Source organism: Bemisia tabaci, chromosome 3 (genome assembly GCF_918797505.1).
Source record: "Bemisia tabaci chromosome 3, PGI_BMITA_v3".
Classification (NCBI taxonomy): Eukaryota; Metazoa; Arthropoda; class Insecta; order Hemiptera; family Aleyrodidae; genus Bemisia; species Bemisia tabaci.
In genome coordinates, this window is record NC_092795.1 from 7,025,736 (window position 1) to 7,040,958 (window position 15,223).

The 15,223-nt window shown below is 42.8% G+C and overlaps 1 protein-coding gene across 2 annotated transcripts in view; it reads left to right on the forward strand.

Moving 5' to 3' along the window:
* The first annotated feature begins 2,286 nt into the window (after positions 1 to 2,286).
* LOC109030808 (uncharacterized) overlaps positions 2,287 to 15,223 on the forward strand; it is a 100,535-nt gene continuing 87,598 nt past the window's right edge. The window contains exons 1-2 of one of the 2 annotated variants that reach the window (XM_072297689.1): positions 2,287 to 2,414; positions 10,624 to 10,702. The gene's annotated coding sequence lies outside the window, so the exon portion shown is untranslated. The remainder of the gene's footprint in view (positions 2,415 to 10,623; positions 10,703 to 15,223) is intronic. The other variant, XM_072297690.1, reaches the window with a different exon arrangement.

The window sequence follows — 15,223 nt, forward strand, 5'->3', positions numbered from 1 at the left end:
TATCTGGGTACGCCAGGATGCTGAGGGTTCAAATGGCATAAGATCCCACGAAATTTACGCGAAATTTTATCCACGTATTACGGAGGCCTGAAAGCGTGTCATGTATGGCACGCCAAATTTTTAAAGGTTTCAATGTAGAGTAGAACACAAATTAATCTAAAATGTGCAATGAGTAACTTCTGATTAGTTTTTCCTGGGGTTACATTGACCGAAGCTTTGGTTTGAATATTTGCAACTCGTTAAAAATCAGGCGCTAGCCGCCAGCATCAAGCCAGCATATCCCATTGGTGATCATTCCAATGTGCTATAGCCACTTGCAAGTCGCAAAATTTAAGGGATATAGAGAAGGCCAAGAGTACATTAGTTCAGCAGAACACTATCTTCATCCCCAGATCTTTCAGAGAGAAACCTCCGGTTTTGGTCGATTTAACATAAATTTTGGTCGATCAACCAAGTCCTTTTTGACGGTCAGTCCGAAAAAAAATAACCCAAGGTAATCATCACCACGGAAATGTTTAACAGGATTGCCACAGTCAGGGAATACTGGAAAACGTCGGGAAATTTTAAAAAGCCAGGGAAAACTTGGAAATGTCAGGAAAAATGTGGAAAGAGTCAGGAAAATATTTCTAATTTACCTTTATTCGCTTTCTAGAATGGATTTGACGTCTAGCGCATCAAATTTTGTCTGGAAACTATTTCAAATTATGTCTTCATGACCATATGGCATCTCCTCAATTGTCACGGAATTGTACGCAAATATGTCAGGAAAATGTCAGGGAACTTCATTTTTCTAAATTTTGTGGCAACCCTGATTTAACTGTTAGTTCTTTTCAGTACTTCTACTTCAAATTCGGAGGAATTGAAGCTGTCATGGCGAAAGAAACTGGAAACCCTTATTTTTTTGGATCGGCAACGGGGGGTTTAGGAGTCGTGTTCTGGATAAGGAATATCGTAATAGTATCGGGTTGGCGGCGAGCTAATAGCAGGGATTAGCGGTCGTATCGGCCAGATCTCAGATCCGATCCATCTCGCATCATCGTCGCGAAACCGCGCCATTTCGCAACTCGCCACTCGCCCGCCCCCCGCGGGATTATGACTCCAACTCAAACAAAAAAAATTAGCGAGAAGCTGCATTCAATCAGCCGCGCCGCTGTGCAGCGGAACGAGTCATCGCGAAAGGTTGGGCATGAAATATTCGGCTACAATTGGACATTTTGATGTTTATTTGGACGTAGTTCTGCTACACTGGAAAAAAAACCCCATCGGATCCGACCCATCCCCATCCAAGTCCAGACTCTTAAAAACATCGACAAGAAAAAATACTCTTGATTCAATCGGATTTTTGCTTAAATCAAGAACCAAGCCTCTTAATTTGAGCGGATTTTCCTTTGATTTAAGCTTAAATCTGATTGAATCAAAAGTATTTTTTCTTGTCAATGTTTTCAAGAGTCTGGACTCTAGATCCAACGTGTTTTTTTTCTAGTGTAAACGGAACCAGAGACAGGTGGGAGGGTTGCCATAGTCAGGGAAAATGACGGAATTGTCAGGGGAAAATCGTCAAATCACATTAATCTGCTTTCTCAAGTGGGTTTGACGTTTCGAACAACACATTCAGCCTAAAAACTATTCCTAACTATGGCATCTATAAAAATATGGCATTTGTTCAATTGTCAGGGAATTTAGTTTAGTTGAGGAGGTTAGTTTAGTTGCGTGACCCAACCGAACGCTAAAAACGCCTCCAAATCTGGCGATACCTCCCGCTTTGCCGGGAAGTTAGTTTAGTTGCGTGACCCAACCGAACGCTTAGAACGGCCTTCAAATCTGACTATACATCCCGCTTTGCCGGGAGGTTAGTTTAGTTGCGTGACCCAACCGAACGCTTAGAACGCCTTCAAATCTGGCGATACCTCCCGCTTTGCCGAGAGGTTAGTTTAGTTGCGTGACCCAACCGAACGCTTAAAACGCCTCCAAATCTGGCGATACCTCCCGCTTTGCCGGGAAGTTAGTTTAGTTGCGTGACCTAACCGAACGCTTAGAACGCCTTCAAATCTGGCGATACTTCTCGCTTCTCCGGGAGGCTCTCCAAATCTGTCAAAGACAAATCTCAAATGATTTGCAAGTCAGATTTTGGCACATAATGCGGCTTTTTCGGCATTTGACCGGAAACCCGCAAACCTCGCATATTTCGCCAAAAGCGGCTATAAAGACCTATGTTTAGGTCAACGCTAGACCTTCATTAGACCCCAAAAGGATCAAATCCTTCTGTATTCTGTAAAATATAAACCTAAAAAATCTTCGAGTCACAATTTCTGTGTCAGTGAATTTTTATTGACGTTTTGTTCTTATTGGAATGTTACAGGCCTGGCTGCGTGAATTCTCCAAGACTAATAAATGGAGCCTGAGCTAGATACGTTGTAAGTAATTTTATATAGTTCATTCTCAAAAGTCGATTGTATGAGCTGAGGTAATTTAGATTCATAACTACGAATGTTTGGAGGCTGCATGTTAAAAATCAGATAAAGATTAGCACACGAGTGAAACTATAAATTCAGTGGTGAAAATTCATTTCGGAAAATCAAATACATTTCCAAAATGCTGTGCCCGACTCACAGAGAAATTCGAAGTTCAACCGTCAATTTTTCTAAGCAACAACAGGATTACCGGCTATGTGGAAAATCGGGAAAGTCAGGATCGATCTGACACATCTACTTATCAATAAAATATATTCTTGACCTGCCAACCGCTTACCCTTTCTGGTAATTTTTAAGGCATGTCATTTTGTGACCAGCTACTGAACGCCTATCTCCAGAGTTTGATCTCCAAACAAATAAATTGTGTCTGAAGTTAAGCGAAAGTCTTCGTATTCAAAATAAATAAATAAATAAATATTAAAAAAATAAGTCGAAATTTTGTTCGAAGGTCAGGAAAAGTCAGGGAATCAGAAAATATTGGAGTCAGGGAAAAGCGGAAATAGTCAGGGAAAAGTCAGAAAATTTGAAAATGAAGAAATTGCGGCAACTCTAAACTATTAAAATACGTGCACCTGGAAAACTAGAAGCCTAAGTGTGGAAAAATCTAAATTTTCCCGCACTTCCGTTCTCAGCGGTTCATATTTTCCAGTTCCCTCGCAATCTCAGCGAGCTCTCAGCGAAAGAAAACTTTAAAATAAGGCAAACACGGCGCTAACCGCCCTTAGTGGCGAGTTGATGAATCGCAAAGCTGAGTTGATGAAATATTCACGAGTCAATTCAAAGAGGAACCCGGAACGGCCCCTCATCCCCTCGCTTCCCAGCCGGAAAGATCTACAGCTTTACTATCTCGTCCGTCCGAAACAAGCGGTTCGCTCATTCGGCTGAATTTTGCGCTCGGATTAGGTGGAAAACTTACCTCTCGAGCAGCCCGAACATTCATGTCGGTGAGCACAAAACGTTACTTCTCTAACGAGACGGCATCAGTGCATCTAAGGGTGAGCCCTGTCGTTCGTGTAACGGCATACACTCCAGGGTTCATGCCGAGATGGAGTTATGCTTACGTCAGAAGACCAGAGAAGATACGAATTACGGGATGGGTTCATTTGAAGTTATTGTGCGAGATGAAGAAAATATGCTGCGCCTGTAGTGTAAAAGAGGTCTCTAAGGCGTGATTAAGGAGGAGGTGCCCAATAAGAAAAAGTAACCAAAAGCTTGTGTTAATGTAGGAAGTTAAACACGAAGTATTACCAAATTTGGTTGATTTTTTGCACTAGTTTTCCTGTGTGTCAAATCGACCAAATCTTCGTGTTGAAATTCTGCGATCTCGTTAAAAATTAGTCCCCTGGACCGTCTCGATGTAAGTCCAACGCACCAGCCATTCGCAAGTTGTGACATCAACACGGAAATTTTTTACAGTGTGGATGAACTAGAGCATTTTGCATTTCTTGCAACATTTCATTCAAACATTTTGATATTTCGGTCGGTTTCAGAGTCCTGTACCTATCTTGCGGTTGACGCGGCAAGAGGAGACCATCCGCGCACCGGAAATCAGGAAGAAATTCAGCGGTTTTTTTAAAATAATTCTAGTTTCCACCCTTGTTAACAATTTTTGACGAATAAGTGTAAAATATTATAAAAAATAGCAACCTCATCAATCTTGTCATATTGCGGTCTCCGACGAAGACGACGCGACGCACAGTGAATCGAGTCAAACAGAAAGGTCGGACATGAAATTTTTAACTAAAACTGCAAATTTTGATCTTTAATTCGTCACATTTTGAATTCTAAGGGGTGGCTGTGGACGAAAATTTTACGAGAAAACCAATGAAACCATCTTTAAAACCTCAAAGTTTATTATAAATGCAGTTGTAAGCTTTTAAAGTTTCCAAATTTTGTCCGACCTCTCCCGTTGACTCGATCCACTTTGCGGCGTCTGCCAGTCTCTGAACTTTCCCACCCTCGTAATGAGCGATACCACGTTTTCTCGTCGTGAGAATTCGGGTTCGGAGATATGCACACACTGTGTGATCCCTTGCCTGAGCAGTCAAAGACTAATATCTCGTGACGTCATCAGACCTTCCCCACCGGTTTCACTCTTTCGGTGCCCCTTCGTTCACCCTTCTCATGACGTCAACAATCCGCACTGTAGCCGAATTTTATGGAAATCGGCCTTGCGACGAAAGAACCACTCAAGTCCAACAGAAAACCGGGATAGGTATGAGGTTTTGGATCAGCATAGCAGATCCTCCGACTCAAGCATACTGTTAGGAAAACAGCAACATGCACATTTTAGTGTGAGACCTAGAGTGCATAAGTAAACCATGCGTATCATGGCTCAATATTGATGTGGAGTTACTGCTGTCTTCTGTGTCGACGGAGTACGCTCCGACGAAGATGCGAGTCGACAAGAATGCGAGCAGATGCGCTTGCGCTTGTTGTGTCGCGAACACGTGGTGCGAATATGGTCCGCGGACCCCTCTTCCCCCCTTCAACCCCCCTCCGGCGCGTCGATTCGCTGTCGTCTCTCCTTGACCTTCTCAACTGGATCCATGCCGCGCTGACTAGGCTAGGATCTTGTTGTGATCTAATTTTCTAGGAATTTTTGTGTCTTCTCTTTCATTGTCGTACTGCCTTTCCCGTCAGGTATGCTGCGCTGCAGTGTTTCTCCTCGCAAGTCGCAACGAATGCAAAATATGTTTTTTCCTGTGATTTGTTTCCTTTATTTCTTTTAAGGAGTGCAGGATGCTCTGTGCCTCGAGGAGGCCTCTGCAATTTTCTGCTACGCGTCGGATTTTCGAAAAGAGGTTAACGCGACGTGCTGTTCAAAATTTTGGATAATTTTTGTCTGTGTGACGAACTCGTATTACTCCGTATGAGTTGAAAATCCGAAACCTTTTAAAAGCCAAAAAAAAAAAAAAAAAAAAAACTCAGCCTGCACAATTTTTAGGGCACCTCCATCAATTTGCCTCCCTACAATTCTTTTATTTCAATATGCTGTCACATGATATTTTTATTTCCCTATCTGATTCCCTTATTGCACCCCAGTTTGGGCATTGTAACTAAAATGTTGGTTCCCCTTTTAATCCTTTCAGCAGCGTAATTTCAGCCAGATCGAGGAGGGAGGTGGGGGAGTTGTTCAGGAGAGGCTAAATTAACTTGAGAGGAACAACTTCTAATAAAGTCCTGATTTGCCTTAAAATCAATCAACATGTCCTGCAAATATTTGTGAACTAAGCAATTGAAAGAGGGCATTGTCAGCCTCCTGACTTCCGTCAACGTTCAATACGTTCATTCATGTTTGTTGTTGGTGAAAAGATCTAGCGATCATTTATGGGGGATCATCGTTCCTCTGATTGCAATATCATGGTGGGTTTCCTATGACTATTCCACACCACATCTATTATAGACGCGCTTAGTCGATGAATGACCTCTCGACGGGGGGTAGTGCATGTCAGGGTTGATTGCATCAGATAATAGGATCCCCCGGTGGTTGTGTATGTGAATTAGACTGAGCAGCTCAGGAAATACGTCGAAGCACAACGGATATCTACGACTTCCGTCGACATTTTAAAAGACCAAAAGTAGGGGCGAATATGAAATTTAAAATGAGTACAACGCTCACATAATCAATCATCTTGTGCTATTCCTTTGGAGATTGTGACGACGCAGCTTCATTTGGAGGTATATTTCTGGCTGAAAACGAGATCAGGGAAGGGAGAGCCATCTAGCGGCTTTCCGAAGAAACTTGCTCTGCGCCGTAGAGTTTGAGCTTCTTCTTTGACACGCACAATAACGTTTTCACCTTGCTTCGTGAAGAGCGGTTTGAGGGTGTCTTTTGCAGTTGGCTCTATTTTTCCCAGCCCAAGAAAATTAAGTGGATTTTTTTGGAAACAACTATTTTTTTATTTAAAAAAAAACAGCACATAAACGGGTCAAATTGTTGCTCGAAGCTTTTTGTGTACGAAGCACCCGTTCACTATATAACATGAGCCCTGTACATAATTCCATGATATTATTGAAAGAATGAGAAATCGACGGCGTTAGTTCGCAATCACATATCTCGTTTGCAGTGTCTGAAAATCTCCGCTTCAATTTTTTTCTTTAAAGGAGAACGAATTGATATCATACCTTGAAGTTTTTGCCGAATTTTCTTCGCACAGAGTAGAAAAATCACGGCAGTTTCAAAGATTTGCCGTTGAGTAGTTTTCCGTTTAAAAACTGAACTATGACAGGAAGTCTGCGACGACGTCGCAAACTAAGTTATGCGGTTGCGGACTTACACCGTCGAAATGTAAGTCTTCGTCAGGTAAAATTCCATCGTTTCTACTCAGAAGTCATATATATGAAAAATCTGTGAATGTGTAATGTACTTTTTACAGTTTCGTGCGATGAACGCTCTCCAACGCTCATACGTTGGAACCAAAGTCTTGTTTCCGCTCCATTCATTCTCGACGTGATTAGCGACCGTTCTAACCTCCAATGCGGTCAAGCGCGGACACGAATGCGCGGACCGAAAAAAGAGCGGATGCCTCTGGTCCGTGCCGAAAAAGGGGGTAATTTGTGAGGTGCGACATTAAAAATTTAATGAGACGAAGGTCCGTCGTTCCACTTTTAATTGATCGTCCAGGGATTAAAGAATCGGTGCATTGGCGATTCCACGCGCTTCGCGCTTCGTTCAGGTCATTATCATTGCACGCTTGCCAAATCAATTATGGTAATTGGGCAAGTGGAAGATTCGGCAGATTGGCTACTATGCCCGCGGTTAAAGCTGACGTCAGATTTCAATATATCGCCTTGTATCTTTAAATTAAGTATGACGGAAAAGTGGAAATGTCGAGTACATGAAACCGCGGATAAGCAAAACTCGCGGTTAATCTGACAGAATTCGCGGATAATCTGACAGTAAGTGACTCGGCCAGGAAAAGGGATGGAAAAGGTCGCATTTTAAAAGAATCTACCGAAACACTTGCCAAATTACCTACATGTAAATGTTAAGTACAGTAGAGTCCAGTGGTAATCCTCCATTTAAATCCATTAAAAATATCGATTTAAGGCGAAGCAAGCTGCCTTGCCGAGAATCGATTGTGTCACGTATATTTAAATGATGAAAAAACAGTGTTGCCAACTTTCAAGAATAGCCACTGGTAGAGTTTCGATTATTCGCGGTTAGAGGGACCGGGACCACCGCGGAAAAGCGAAAATCGCGGTTGATCTGAAAGTAAGTGATTTGGCCAGGAAAAGGGATTGAAAAGGCTGCATTTTAAAAGAATCTACTGAAATGCGTGCCAAATATTCGATAGAAATGTTATTATTGGTGAAAAGTGAAAAAAAAAAATTACCTAAATAACCCGATGTTTTATCGGGGTACTACCACACGGAGAGACACCCTGCTCAAGATTCTGTTTCCGGGCAGTCAGTAATTTTAAAATTTTAAAATTGTCAATGTAACCCGGCAACGCGGGTGTAGACGGAGGAAAGGTAAAAAGTTAATTGATTCGAAGGACGCTCCAGGTCGTGGGAAATTGATTGAGAGTGAATAAAATGTCGTAAAAAGTTAATGAAAGGAAATCTGGGGCACGGGGGGAAGGGGGTGAGGGGTAGGGGGCGGGCGGGGGAGTCGATAACCCGTGCAACTTCAAATCTCGCTCTTCAATTAGTTTTCCGCCTCGTCGCAGCCGCCGCCGCCGTCCGAACTTCTTTTTTTACAATCATCATTTTTAGTGGCCAACGTGACGTCACTCGCCGTTACGCTCGCCGCGGTGATTATTTTAATACGAAGCAATCTGCCAGCGCTTGTTCGCTCGATTGTGTAATTCCTAGGCCGTCGCGTCGGTGATTGACCAACGAGACGAGGTGGAATATAGGCGGAGAAGAACAGAGGAAGAGGGATGAGCACGAAGTCACGAAGTACATAACGATGGAGTGTTTTCATTATGGTCAGCAAACTGAATGATACCACAGGGTTTCCGGCGGTTTTGAAAATTTGAAAAAGTTAGGGAATTCAAAGAAAAGGTTAGGGAATTCAAAGAGAAAGGTTATAGGGAATTCCAAGAGAAAGGTCGGGGAATTCAAAGAAAAAGTCAGGGAATTCCAAGCAAAAGTCAGAAGATTCAAAGGAAAAACCAGGAAATTCAAAGAAAAAGTTAGGAAATTCAAAGAAAAAGTCAGAGAATTCAAAGAAAAAGTCAAGGAATTGAAAGGAAAAGTCCGGAAAATTGTGCGAACAACGTTAGGGGGGGTCTTCCCTAAATTACGTAAATTCTTTATCTGGCCAGTCTTTCTGCCAAAAAATGTTATTGAACTCAAAACTCAAGTGTCATTTTATAGTTTGTGGGTTCTGCTCACCTCTAAGTATAGTTCAGCGGAGTGGCGTGCTTTACGATGTCTTGATGAATCTGCCATTATTTTAAACCTACGGAAAATGATCGATAAACTGGGTGTTCGCATCGAATACCTTAACAGTCGATTCTTCACCACAACTTTAAACGGGAATATATCGATAATTTGCGCCTCGCAACTGGTGTAGTTATGCCCAAAGCGACAAATTATCACACGTGGGTCTCACGGCACTTGCACCGCCGAGCCGCGCGAGCATGCATTTTTCGCTCACCTGCAGTGCATCGTCTTCTCCACGTTCCTCTTGTCCGGGCGCAGCGCACGTTGCGTTTTACTGCCGGGCGAAGGAAAAACGCCGTATGAACCTTCAGGCGTTGCCACATTTCCTCTGATAAAACTCAAATTTCCAAGTGATTTTATGAATATTTTCCTTCCAATTTTTCAGAGAATTTTTGTCGCAACTTTACCTAAAGTTCCTGACAATTTCAAAGAAAAAAATTGATAACTTTCCTCAAGAATGATCATTTTACCGGAGGAAATTTGGCAACTCGCGATTGTCCATACGGCGTTCTTCCCTAGCACGGCAGTGTAGACACCGCATTGTCGCTCGCAGAATAAAAAGAAAGTTGTGACCAAGCGTCGATTGATCTCACGCTCGACTTATCCCCTTATGGCGACGCGCCGCGACGCTTATCCGTCAACGACATAGAAGTAGATCTCAACTGGTCCTTACGATTCTGTTGTATCCAATGGGAGGATTATCGGAACTCGGACGACGACTGGTCCGATGACCTTGATCCAAGGGCGGATCGGAAGACGGGCACACGGTGACAGGCGTGGATCATGAGAAAAAGGGAAAAGGAGCGCGAAGCTGGGGTGCATTAAGTTTCGAAACTTATAGGCCTGGATACACGCTCAAATTTTCGTCAATTTTCGATCAAAATGATGACAAAAATGGCGGTCGAGAGTTATCTAAATTGCTATCCATAATTAACTAAAACAACGTGTTGATGGAAATACGCATGAAATGAGCACGTATTTTTGCAGGCCGCAAAAAATTGATGGTAGATGGAGCGTAACAGTCACCATTTGATCGGAAATTGGTGGAAATTTGAGCGTGTATATCCAGGCTTTAAAATGGAAAAGTGGAGGAAATACAGAAAAATCGCCACTGAAAAGTGCTGCCATTTTCCGGTTTATTCATACCGAATTTCAGAACTTATCAAATAATCATGATTATTCCCGGAATTTTCAGCCAGTATTAGGATTTTTCGGAATTTTCTCGGAATTTGGGTTTTTTTATGAGTTTGACCGATTATGTTATCAAATTTGATTATTTCATGTCAAAGACAGTCTTCAGAACTAAATTCGGGCGTATTTCGGAATTTTTGTCTGGTAACTTTTGAAAATCGTAATTATATGTAAAATGGCAGGACTCGTCACTGGCACCGAAAGACCGTATGAATTTCATAGCTGAGCGCAGTATATTTCACGGTGTATCAGTGAAACAGTTGGTACCTGTGCGCAGATGTTGTAAGGCCAAAATGGCGAGAGTTTGTTATCTTGCGATGCCTTCATGAGGCTTAAAGAGTTTGACCACCTGAGCTCTCTCGTCATGTGCGATGGATTGTCCATCGTTTCGTGTGGGCAAGCAACCCACCGTGAACAGCTTTTTCCTTACATATCCTTCATCAAATTGCTATGATTAATATCTCGTAGTTGAATGTCGAAATATAACCTCAAAACGCAAGAACGAAGCAGTTCAGTGACCCAAATTATCTAATGAACTAATGAATTTTTGTTGTTGTCTGTGCAGTGGATCGTAGCGCCATGACCTGTCCCTTCCGCCTCCAATCGCATTCACCATGTGATCTACAATTAATCTTCAAAATTTGGTAAGATATTCCTCTCTTGCAATAATTTTTTGTATCCGCTCGTATAATTGTATACATGGTTTTTATCCCATCCATCTATTTTTTTACCCCGCAGCCAGTGGCAATGCATGAATGATTGATTATCAATATTTCCCCCTTTGAGGCTATGATAACCTGTGTGAAGGTTTTGTTGTTGTTGTTGTTGTTGTTTTTAAAAATCAAATTAAGTACTGTTCAATAACTGTTCAATAGTATACCCCATCAACGCGTGCTCATCCACTCCTACTGTCTCCCCCCTTCAGGGGTCGAACACCGCAAATATGAAATGAAGAAACCCGCGGAAGACAGAACTAATTTAAGAGAGAAATGACTAATGAGATGAAAATCATTTCCAAGAAACTTTACCGATCTTCTTTTCACGAGCGTCTCCTCTCCATTAGGCAAGCTTATGAACGCGACTGCAGTTGAGCTCTGTTTTGAAATTGGACGTGGTTCTACCAAACAGACCTATGTGGAAGTGAGAAATATGGGGTGTGCTCGTTAGTCTCTTTGCGTAAGAGTGAATGATAATAATCAAGCACCAGTGACGTCAGCGACGATGACGGGAGCAACGATGCCCGGCAGCGTGGTCTTTAACTCATGAGCCCTGTCCACAAGGCTCTCTTGCCATGCCCGCGGCTCATGAGTTCCGCACTCAGTTGCACATAGGTCTCTTTGATAGAATGCAATATCCCGCTTTTCCAATTCTTCAAAAGGAACCACGCCCACTTTTACATTGCTTCTTATCCAGATTTCTAGAGCACACCCCACATTTCTCATCGCCACATAGGTCTGTTTGGTAGAAATACGTCCAATTGCCGTCAATCTAAATTCCGATCCACTCGTACCAGCAGCGCCGCAGAACTTTCTTGATTCAGTCTAATTTTCCCCCACCGATCAAGTCCATTACGCGCTATGCACGAAGAATACTGCTGAGCTAAGGAAGAACGCCGTATGAACATGCAGGCGTCGCCAAATTTCCCCGAATAAAACATGTATCTTTGAGGTAAGTTGGGCATTTGTTGCTTAGAAATTTTCAGATATTTTAGATTAAATTGTGTACAAAATTTTCTGAAAAATTCGAAGGAAAATATTCAAAAGTTTCCTTGAAAAATCGTATTTTATCGGAGGAGTTTCGGCAACGCCTGAAGGCTCATACGACGTATTTCCTTAGCATACCAGAATACTATCTACACTTATGCTATGTTTTGTAAGGAAGAACGCCGTATCAGCCTTCGGAAGTTGCAAAATTTCATTCGATAAACCTTGAATTTCCTGAGAACTTGTTAATATTTCTCCGTCAATTTTCTAGAGAGTTTCATTCGTCGAAATATCAGAAAATTTCAGGGGAAATATGCATAACCAACAGGCGACGAATGTTTATATTTTTAGCTTAGGCGGCTCTTCTTTGCAAGGAAATGTTTTTGGTGGGATACCCACTTTCATGATATTTTGATAATTTCTTGATTTTTCTTGGATTGGCGCTTTCAGCCATAGTGCGGTGGCAGGAGCAACGGGTGCTACACCCGGAACTTCCGGCCCTCGAGCCCGGAACAGACGGTATGTCTAAAATGTAGCCCTTCCAAACGTGGTTTTCTTAGTCGGATTTTTCTTTCAGTGCGGTGGACTCGTAGCTCGAGCCCCCAATCATTCAAGAAAGTAATATTATGAAAAAAAAAAAAAAAAAATTATTTTTGTCGCGTTTTCTTCGCCAGCTGTTCTGCCATAGGAAGAACTAACGACGTATGGGAATCGGGATGTTGCCGAACGCTCCTCGGATAAGGTATTTACAGGGTTGCCACAGTCAGGGAATACCGGGAAATCGAGATATGTCAGGGAGTTTTGAATAGTCAGGGAAAACCTGGAAATGTCAAAGAAAACCTAGAAATATCAGGGAAAACGACAAAAATGTTAAGGAAAATGACAAAAATGTCAGGGAAAAATGGGAAAGCACCTTTATTTGTTTCCTAGAATGAGTTTGACGTTTCGAGCAACAAATTTTGCCCAAAAACTATTTCTATTACATCTTTTTGACCATCTAGCACATCTTCAATTAATTGTCAGGGATTTCACCAAAATGTGACAGGGAAATGTCAGGGAACTTCATTTTCTAGATTTGGTGGCAACCCTGTATTCAAGTTTTAGTGAAGTTCTCGGTATTGTTTCCTGAAATCAGAAATCTTGATGTACATTACGAATAAAATGCTCTGAAAATTTCGAAAACAGCGCGCTTTTCCTCTTAAAAGACATCCGGCAACGTCCAGACGTTGATACGGCGTTTTACTTCAGCGAGGCAGCAATTGTGCATCGCGTTGCACCGATTAACCCGATCCAAGCTCTAATCGAGCTAAAAGTTGCTCGAACTTTTTCCGCGCCACTCGCAAACTCGGAAAGCCCGCCGCCCCGGCCGCTTGCGAACTCTCGCCGAAAGTTCCTCGCGTTCGGTTAATCTGTTTGCAGCTGTGATCTATCTTTTTTTCGCCGGGTTTTTCTCTCGTGAAAGCCTCCCCCCCCCTCTCACCGCTTTACAGACTTGAACCGCTGCATGCCTGGTAGTATTCTAATTTGACAGCTCGAAGTTTGTTCAGAAGAGCTTTTCTGCCTTATCGTATGTCCCTCAGTCATCTCAGTCACCGGAGGCTCATCCGTAGTTTAATCGAATTTTACGAGAAGATTAAATTGCCAAATTTCTAATTTTTTCATTTAATACATGAATTAGTGTTAGTTTTCTTGGGGCAGAGTGACAAATTCTTGATGGCAGTTAATGAGCTTTTAAAGTAACCCTGGAATTTCTGGGAAATTTTAAACACCGAATGAAAAGATGATGTTTCGTACTTCCTGCTGATTCTGATTCAGGTAACTCAGTTGCTGTTGTGCATCAACTAACTACAAATTGTTCATACTACAGCGGAAAGACGTTACCTCATTTACTCTGCTGCTGTATTTTTCAATGGAAAACCGAGCACTTGAAATTCGAATTTTTGTGAGCGTATTCTTCATATTCAAAGGTTGATGGACAGAATGTCGGTTTAGAAAATGAAAAAAAAAAGAGAATAAAAGAAAATAGTAAATCAGGCAACGTGAAATGCTGTCAGGCTGATTTTGCTGAAATCCGTCAACTTTGCATGCACATCAGCAATTTGGCGGTTGTGCTTAACATCGGCTTGGTCAATGTATAGCACCACTATGGGCTGCCTTTAACTGTCCTAAATTATTGGCTATATTTTGGTGTACAGCATAATCCCATCCCCTCTTTCCGTGGTATAGTATCAAACCTTGAAATTGTTTGTCCTGTCAAAACTTTTGAATTCCTCCACCCTACTCATGCGCTCTACGGGGGGGGGGGGGGGGGGGCTCAAGTTTCAAATGTCTGATAATGTCCGGGTGTGTCTGATACCGTGTATACGTATTTCAGCTGAACGGAACTGTAGACAAGTGGGGAAGATGGGGTGTGCTCTAGAAAGCTGCATACGAAACACTTTAAAAGTTGGCTTAATACCCTTTGGAGCAATGGCAAAGCGGGATTTTACATTCTACCAAACAGAACTAAGCGTCAACTGAATGCAGCGCTCATGAGCTGTGGGCATGGCAAAAGAGTGTTGTGGACAGGGCTCATGAGTTAAGAACCACGAGCGACAGCGGCGACGGCTTCTTTACCGCTGACGTCACTGGCGCTTTATAGTTCCCATCCGTTCTGACGGCCCTCGACTAACGAGCACACCCCTTCTTTCCCACACTGAAAAAAAAACTCCGGCCGTGGGAGCCGCAATTACGGGCTATATAGACATACCGTCCGTTCCGGGCTCAAAGGCCGAAAATTCCGGCTGCTGGAGCCGCAGCTTCGGCCTCGGAACCCGGAGCAATCGAGGCTACGCCTCCAGCAACCGAAATTTTCGGCCTTTGAGCCCGGAACGGACGGTATGTCTTTATAGCCCGTAATTGCAGCTCCCACGGCCGGAGTTTTGTTTTCAGTGTATCTGTCTCTGGTTGTTTGGCAAAAGAACGTCCATGTTCATATCGATCATCCTCAAAAAGCCGGGAAAACTTGGGCAGTACTTTGTTTAGACGTCACTGAAAGTCAGAAAATTTTATAAATTCAAGGAAACTTGTCACCTTGCCAAGGGTTCTCGTTGAAAATTTGATGCGCGTACATTAAGTCGGATTTTGTGAGCGCTCAGGTGGATTCATGATGTTTGGTGCCTTACGGCGAAAGAAGTGGCGAGGAGCGGGTTCAAGCAGCGTGAGAACTCGACCGATATCTGCGTTATCCCTCCCGAAGGCTACCTCAGTACTTCACTCTCATCTCGTAAGAGGTTGCGAGAGATTATCTGTCAAAGAGTAGTTTATCAACCATAAAATTGTCCAAGGCAACGTATCTCATGAACCATCTTTACCGTTTCAACGGCGTAGTTCGGTCCTACTACAGGGTTTCTACAGTCACGGGATACCGGAAAAACCGGGTCGAAGAAACCAAGGGTGTCAATACCGCGGTGGATGGCGTGG